Source organism: Rhincodon typus, chromosome 10 (assembly GCF_021869965.1).
Source record: "Rhincodon typus isolate 14 chromosome 10, sRhiTyp1.1, whole genome shotgun sequence".
Taxonomy (NCBI): Eukaryota; Metazoa; Chordata; class Chondrichthyes; order Orectolobiformes; family Rhincodontidae; genus Rhincodon; species Rhincodon typus.
In genome coordinates, this window is record NC_063341.1 from 32,398,991 (window position 1) to 32,408,233 (window position 9,243).

Consider the following 9,243-nt stretch of genomic DNA (forward strand, 5'->3'; position numbering starts at 1 on the left):
CCTAATGGTTACAGTACTCTAATTCAGATCATGCTGAGGTGAGTTATAATGTTAAAATTAATAAACCTGGTCATTTGTGGTTATATTTAAAAACCTGCTGATTCTTAATGGCTATCAAAAAAGCAGCTGAATTGTCATTAAGAAAATATTAAGAGAATTAAATGTTATGGAGAAAATGGAGTTGAGGAATATCAGATCAGCCAAGATCTCATTGAATGGCAGAGCAGACTCGATGGGCTGAACAGCTTGCTTTGCTTTATCATCTCATGGTCTTACAACTGACTCATTAATCTGCTTTAGAGAAGAGAATCTCTCTGGCCTTTGTGATTCTATTTTAATGTGAAATGAAAATATTTCCACCAATATAGAGCTGTTAATGATCACTGGAAAGCTCAAAGTCTTCACATCCAATTGAGTATTTGTGAAGTGTAGTCACTGTAGTAATATAGGATTGGTAGCATTAATGTAGGTACAGCAAACTCCCCAAAAAGTGGTGTGAAAATGACCAGTTAATCTGTTTTTTGTGATGCTGTATGAGGGATAAATTTTGGCCAGGGGATCAGTGATAACTTACCAAATCTTTAAAATAGTATCACAAAATCTTTCACATCTATCCAAGCTTGTTGCATTGGACACTGCAGCACTGCATAATGCAGAAAGTGCTGTTCCTTCTGCACAATATGCTCATCTTCCTTCTCAGATGACTGCTGCCACACTCCTGGGATTTCAGAGTCCATCACCTCCCCTCTTTGCCTGCTCCAATTCTACAGAGCACAGTATGCTAGGATTATATGGCACAATCTGTCTTAAGGTCCATCCAAACCATTTCAAGCATCAGAACCTCAACTTTAGCAAGCCTATCATCTGTTTCATGATAGCTCTAATTGAAGAGTGGGCTGCAGTGTATCTCCATTCAGCCTCAGTCAGGGGTGCATACAACAGAGACAGCAGCTGAGGTTGCAGATGGTGGCCGTCATCTCCCATGGTTTCTGGTAACCATCTCTGTAAGGCATCTTGTCCTTGAAATAAAGCAGGAACATGAGAATTCTGAAGGATAGGTGCATGATGGCAGCTTCTGGGGACCTGGTACAGACGTGTAAGGTGAGATACCAATGATTACAGATGAATTGTACATTGATTAAATCAGCTGCATTATGATATGGTGCTCTCAATGTGACATGCTTACAGTCGATTGTGCCCTACACCTGGGAAAGCAAGTTATGCTGGCAAAGCTTACTGCCAGCCATGCAGCACTGATCTTGTCATGGGAAGTGAGATGAATTGATATGATCAGACACAAACTGCACTGCCTTAACACATCTGTAAGCCAAGTGCTGTGAGACCCTTCACTGTACTCCCTGTGAATCTTTGGAATCAACCGGATGTATGAAAGTTTAGTCAGAAATCACATGACACCAGGTTATAGTCTAACAGATTTATCTGAAATCACAAGCTTTTGGAGTGCTCCTCCTTCGTCAAGTGAAGTGGACCTGACAAAGGAGCAACAATTTGTAAGCTTGTAATTTCAAATAAACCTGTTGGACAAAACCTGGTGTTGTGTGACTTCTGACCATGTCCACCACAGTCCAACATTGGCATCTCCACATCATGAAAGTTTAGCCCAGCTGTCACCTTGACAACCTATGTGATAGGATGTCCAACCACCCATTCAGGACACAGGTACTGCTCCACCCCTTGGCAAAGTCCTGTGACATTGTCCTGGGACATCCTTAGTCTGTAGCAGCACTGCAGCTTGCTGAACTGGAGGAAATAGCAATGAAAACAATAGAACCTGGGCTTCCTGTACCTCCTCTGCACCCTGAAGGGACCTTCAACTGTGATCTCTTCATGTGGTAGCTGCTTGGCAGTCTCTAGAGGTTGTTGCTGATCCTGGGCTTGCTGGTGTATCTGTTCCTCATCCATTTCTCTGTGCCTTCATTACATCACAGCAACAGTGATAATAATCCTTGTCGTGGCTGCATCCATTGGTCATGTTTTTAATCAATCTATGTGGAGAAGATCAGAAACAGAACTGGGGTCCTTTGTAGTGTGAGTATTCACAACACAAAATGGTGGTTTAGCATAGTCCTCCCTACAACAGGACATTGAGGACTTCACCAAGGAGGGCCATGGAATGATCTTTGACATTGGAATCTTATTCCTAATACACAACTCATGTCATGCAAATACAGTAGGAGTCAAAATTTGCATTGAGCTAGGTTAATGTTACAGGTGAGGAGGTGGTTCTTTAAGAGAATACTTTAAGTCAAAGTAGCATCTTTGGAACATGCTACTTGTATTTGTGATGGATATGGATTCACTGAACTCATTTAAATATGAGTTTGATCTGTTTCTGACAAGGCAAAGCATTTCTTCTTTCAATATGCTAGGTACTTCAAAGAAAAATCAAAGCCACATTATTTCTAGTTTTCACTACCTATCATGTTTGGAAAGGTACTTCCAAATTTTTTCCCCTAAAATTAACCTCTGTTTTTATGTGTTTTTTTTGCCTCTCCCAGCAGATCACATGATTTTAGCTGGGGTGCGGTCTGCATTTGGTTGTAATGCACAAGGCAAAATATTTGTGTTAGACAGACTTGATGATCTAAAGGCTCTTTTCCTATTTGTCATCATTAATACGTTCATAAGCTAGTCAGAAAACCCTGTGATTCCCATTTTGTTACTTCAGGATTATTTTGGCATACAATTACAGGAATTGTATATTTTGAGGCCTGAATTACAGTGAATGGTGATGTTTTGAAATATTCATCCCAATCCTCTACAAATACACCTGGTATAAGCCCATTAATGCTCCTTAAGAAAGTTTTACACCACAAGGTAGCTGAGAAGCACATCTACCTCTTTTGCAGATTAGCAATGCCAACTGAACCATAGGCACAATGGTTGCTGGCTTTTGAGCTTTCTCCCTAATGTTCAAAGTGAGCAGCTAAATGGACTTTCCCATAAAGATTCAGTGCTGCACTTGAAAATATATTTATCAAGCCTCTGTGTGTTTAATACATGCGTCTTTTCAAACCTCCCAGAGTTTCTGAATGTTTCTCTGTTGTAAAGAAACAGGAAATGATAAGGAAGACAATGTCTCACAACCTTATGAACAGCTCATCTAAATTCTGCACAGTAGCTGGAACTGTACCCACACTCTGGAAGACCTGAAACCTGAATTTTTTCTTCTGCTTTGCAATTGGGAATTAAGGAGGCACTATTATACAAAGTCAAAGTTCTCTCATTCAGTGAACTTGAATATAATTGCACGGTCTTTTAAATGTGTATAAATTTTCATTTCTTGCCTCATTGTGAAGTTACATTGCCAAGGAAGGCAGTATGTTATGTGCCACAATGCACGGTTTCTTGGGCCAAACACCACTGTCAGTATATGTCCGAATGCTGTCCTAAACATAAGCTTGTGTAGCACAGAGCACAAAATTCAAGTTATTTTTGAGACAGATGTCTTTAAGTTAATTAACGATGCTAATTATTTTCATTGCTATATCAGACTTATACATTGTTGGGCGTTATGCGTACTAATGTTACATATACGTAATTGACTAACTGAACACACTTCATTGACTCCATTATACTGAGAGAATGACTGAAGGTGAGGTGAGTACATTTATACTGGAACATCATATTTCATGATGTCATGTAACAGTCTTAAAAAGTGCACTGCCTGTCTGGTCTGGAATCAAGGTAATAACCTAACAGTAGGTAAGGTATACTTGCTGCTTTGAAATTTAGGACCATATTTGGGTTTAGCAGATCAGAGGGATAACTGGGCTTTTGTCATATGGTAGGATGTGGCTGGTTTATAACTGCATTAGAAAAATAACATTATAGACTGAATAGCCTACTCCTGCTCCTAATTTTCCAATATTTCTATGAGGAATTCTGTGTGTTTTAGAAATAGAATCCCTACAGTGTAGAAACAGGCCCTCCAGCCCAACAAGTCCACACCGACCCTCAGAGAATCCCACCCAAACCCATCCCCCTATAACCCACCTAATCTACACATCCCTGAACACTATGGGCAATTTAGCATGGCCAATCCACCTAGCCTGCACATCTTTGGACCATGGGAGGAAACCGGAGCACCCGGAGGAAACCCATGCAGACACGGGGAGAATGTGCAAACTCCACACAGACAGTCGCCCGAGGGTGGAATTGAACCTGGGTCCCTAGCGCTGCGAAGCAGCAGAGCTGGACCCCATATACCAACCACTAAGAAACAAATCCGGAGTGATGCCACCCACCCCAGCAAACTAAGACACATAAATAACAAGCAGGATAGAACACCGACGTTTCACTGGAGGCGCACTGATGGTGTTACCTAGTACGGTGACGAAAGATTTGCAACCAAATTTAACAGCTCAACGAGCAAGTCAAAGACCATGTCAGCAATCCGAGCTACAAATCTTCTCAAAAACCTTGAGGGTCTAAGAATCTTAGAGTCCTGGGTAACAGACAACAGGATTTGTCAAGAATTTCATTAAGTTAATTTTTAGACTTATTTCAAATGTTGGAAAGTTTAAACACTGTAGCCCCAAATTGATCACTTTACCCATGGTTTGTTAAATCTGCTGATTATATCTTGCATATGCTTTCAAAAAGTCAGTTAACCATAGGTTATTGTTGTGAATGTGAAAAGAATTTTCCAGTTTCCTCAATTTTACAAAAAATCCCTAAAACATTTATCAACATTTTCTGCTGAATTCTATTCCCTTTGATTAAGGCTACTGCTTTGCAGTAGAAAAGATTAAAAGCTAAGATAAAAGCACGAGATGTTTACTGTACAAAGCAGGAATTGCATCACAACCACAAAAATCATTGAGATACTAACAAAAAAATTCCAGGACTAAACCAATATGTTTACGTCTCAAAGATTCTCCAGGTGGGCAGGATATGCATTTAACATATTAGGGTTGTTATGCTTCAGAAAAGATCTCACAAAATGGAGATGCAAGGGTGATTTAAAAGCAAAGTTTCTTGTAAGAATCAAAACTTTGACTATCTTCTGATCACCCCTCATAATGTTCCAACTCAGTGCCTAATTTCCCCCAATTGCTATGAAGTTTTTTTCTTAATATTTGTTTTATTTAAGTCTGTATAGAGATACAATGTAATGGGGACAATTTTCTTGTCCTGGTTTTGGTGAGTGGAGCAATAATGGTTCAAAAATTACAATGCACCTGTTCCAGTGATATCCATCCCACGGAATATCTCGGGCAACAAGCTAGCAGTACTGTAGTCAGACACAGATGGGACCAAAATACCAAAATCTACAAACAGTAATGCTCTGCCCAGTAGATCTGAGCATGGAGTGCCAAAAGGAAAAATCAGTAAAACTAACAAATGTGATACTGGGGCTGATACATGTTGTATACTCTAAAATGGAGGTCCAATATGACCAATACGTTCATTTCCAAGTATTACTGTTTATTAAAAGTTTTCTTTCCCTTTGTGATAAACGGAGCAAGAATGCTGACAAGCCATTGATTATTAGAGATAACAAAGTGTAGAGCTGGATGAACACAGCAGGCCAAGCAGCATCAGAGGAGCAGGAAGGCTGACGTTTCGGGCCTAGACCCTTCTTCAGAAATGCTTTGATTTTGTTCATTTTGACCTCTAGCTAAGGATGAACTTCACTCCCACATTCTCAAGCCAAATGCTTCCTTACCACAATCTCAAAGTAGTCAAATGTATTCAATAAACTGATGTGAAATATTATAGCAAAGATCCTCACAGAAATTAGATGTTAGTTAGCTTTTTTGATATTAGCTATTCTCTGTAATTAAATGAGACTAAGTCACTGTTCTGTCAATCAGAAGGACCAGCTAAACAAAGGACTATTTTTGAAGGACTCCAGTCTAGATATGAATGGAATTCACTATTCTAGATAGTGTCTGTACTGTAATTATGAGCAAATTGCAATATATGATTCCCATTCCCTCCTGAAACAAAGGCAACAGATAGAACAGAAAACAACTTGAATGTACAGATTGTCTTTCACAACCAGGAACACCTTGGTTTAAAGGTGAAATCACCAAAGTCCTAGGCCATAGGGCCACTCTTCCATTAGAGAACAACAACTGGTGGTGGTTTAATCTGAGGGTCACCATGCTCAGGGGAGGGGAGAGATTTAGAAGGAGAACGCTTCATGGTAACCTCAAATAGTGTGGGAATTGAACGCATGCTGTTGGTATCATTCTGCATTGCAAACCAGCCAGCTGACCCCCTACTACTTTGGTTTAATGTCTAATCCAAAAGACAACATGTTTGACATTGTAGTTACCCCTCAGTTGTACACTGGAATATCAGGCAGGATTGTGTACTCTTCTCTGGATTGGAACTTCACTCCAAACTTCCTGATTCACAGGAGAGAGTAAAATCAATGAGATAAGGTTGTCACCTCAATGACATACTGCTCATGACCAACATTAACCAAAACATGCATTCTTCAATATCAAATAGAATCAAACTCTGTTCATGACTTAGGCTGCTTGACAATGAATGTGACCATTTGAGTTGATCGACGTGTGGCACTCAGTTTAATCAACATAAATATGTGAAGGATATTATAGCCAATATTTACACTAATAATCCAATTGTAGCTTTCCTTGTCAGAAAACCAAGTGAATGGATTATTAAAATCAAAGTAATGACTTGCCCCATTCTGCCCTTCTGCCTTCCATAGGAGGTAGTTTTGATCTGCTTACATGAACAGCTATTTGAGGTCTGCGTGGTCGTGTGTTAAATATGCAAATCTAACTCTAATAATACCATCAAGTCCCTGCTGGGAACATAAATGCACAATACATCAACAGACTATTAGATTTGTGGAAGTAACCAAGAAGATTGATGAGGGCAGAGTGGTAGATGTTGTTTATTTGGACTTTAGTAAAGCCTTTGACAAAGTTCCACATGGTAGACTAATTAGTAAAGGTAATGGCAGAAGACAGAGAATGGTGGTGGAGGGCTGTTTACTGGGTGGGAGGCCTGTTACCAGTGGTCTTTCACAGGGATCAGTGGTTGAGTCCACTTTTGTTTGTATTTATATAAATGATTTAGACAAGAATATAGAAAACGTGGTTAGTAAGTTTGTAGATGAGGATTGACCATATAGAATTTTATAAAATCATGAGAGGTATATGTAATGTGAATGGCAGATGTCTCTTCCCTATGGTAGGGGGTTTCAAGACCAGGGGGCATATTTTTAAGATGAGCGGAGAAAGATTTTAAAGAGACACATAAGGAGCAACTTTTTCACACAGAGAGTGGTTGGTGTGTGGAATGAACTTCCAAAGGAATTGGTGGATGTGAGTACAGTTACAATATTTAAAAACAATGGGATAAGTACATGAGTAAGAAATGTTTGGAGGGATATGGGCCAAATGTAGGCAGGTGGGACTAATTTAGTCGGGATTATGGTCAGCATGGACTGATTGGACCGAAGAGTCTATTTCCATGCTGTCTCGCTCTGATTCTGTGTTGAAAAACTTTAGGATTTGTGAAGATTACAAATGTAGGAAACTGCTCGGCAAGGAGGAGGCCTGAAAACAAGAATGACATTTTTACGTCTAAAATGTGTTTGAAACCCACCCTCAGATTTATGCTCACTAGTATGAAAATTTTACTTTTCCATTTGTGATGTCCTTTCTGAGTGAAATTGCCCATTAGTGTTAATTGTGGTCACATAGGTATGATCTGGGACTGCCCAAAAGTCTTCCACAGCACTCTTTAACCAACACGTGAAACCTCTTCACCCATTAATCTGGAGTAGATTTGAACCTGTTTATGGAGGTGGGAAGCAAACGGCTGGTTCATATTCCAGCAAAATCCCTTTTATTCAGAATTTTATGCAACCTTATTACTCAATAACTTTGCCATAAATGTTGATAGATATAGATTTATGTAACAACTGTTGAAATTTGCTCAGTACTTTTCCTTACAAGTTGTCTAGTATGGTGTTAGATAATCAGATGCTAAGGGGAAATTTCTGCAGCAGACAATGTTGGGAGGCCAGCTTCTAGCACTTAATGTTAGAATCTACATGAAATCCTCTTGTATAGATGGGAAACTTGTAACATGTCTGACCAGCAATGTGTTAGGAAGTACTTGAGTCCACCCTAAATGTTTTGCAGCTCCTTTCCATTAGCTTAAAGTGTGCATCAGAAACGTTGGGCCTCCACAGGGATTTTCATTAATCTTTTCCTTTCTCCCTAACATTACTAGGTGATCATTGTAGGCAGAAGGTACAGAAGCTTGAACACACACCCACAGGTTCAAGAACAGCTTCTTCCCTGCTGTTATTAGACTATTGAATAGACGTCTCTAACTTCAAATAATGATCTTGCTTTGTGCAGCCGTAACCTTCTATGCCTCGCTCTGCCTAAGCACTCTATGATCTGTATGACCCTGTCTGCTATGATCTGCCCATACTGCTCTCAAAACTTTTCACTGTACTTAGGTACATGTGACTATAAAATATCAAATCAAATCAAATCAAGTCAAATTTTTTACACCTGACAGTGAGCTGTGTTTCTTGACATTCTTGCTGGTCTGGAGTTCATGTGGAATGTCCACTGAGTTTAGACTTAATATTTTACTATTTCACCACTATTTTATTGTAGCTGAGATCAGGATACTTCCTAATTGGGCAGACCTTGCACAGCAAGGCTCAAAGGTTTTAGAAGCTTTAATCTTCCAAACCTCATCAGTTATTTCCTCCTCAAACCTTCATTCACTCTCCATGTTCTCTCCAAGTTAATTCATGTCCCTTTCTTGCCAGCTCGTACCCCATGCTGCCTTCATTGTCATTCATCTAGTATCCGCCATAGGCATATCTCAGGAACCTAGTTGTACATAGATGTCTGTGTTTACAGTAATATATCTGGTCATTCACCACATACAATCAAGTTGACAACTATTCTACAGAAGTACATAGAAGTCCCAAGTTGCCATATAGACTAAGTTTTGTTGTGAGTGTTGAATATTAATATGCTGACTAGCTCTCCAATGCTCAGCTAGAGCAATGACTTTCCAGTTTTATCAAAGTAAAATCTGGCTGATGTTTCACCTTGATTTTATTACTTATGCCTGCTACTACTACTTTCATCAGTAGATTTTCACTATTGGAAGAATTGATTATTTAAACTGTTTCATTAGTCTTTGGGCTGGACTACTTTCTATGCCTTTGGTAGGTTTGTTTCTTCATTCAAAGATTGCCTT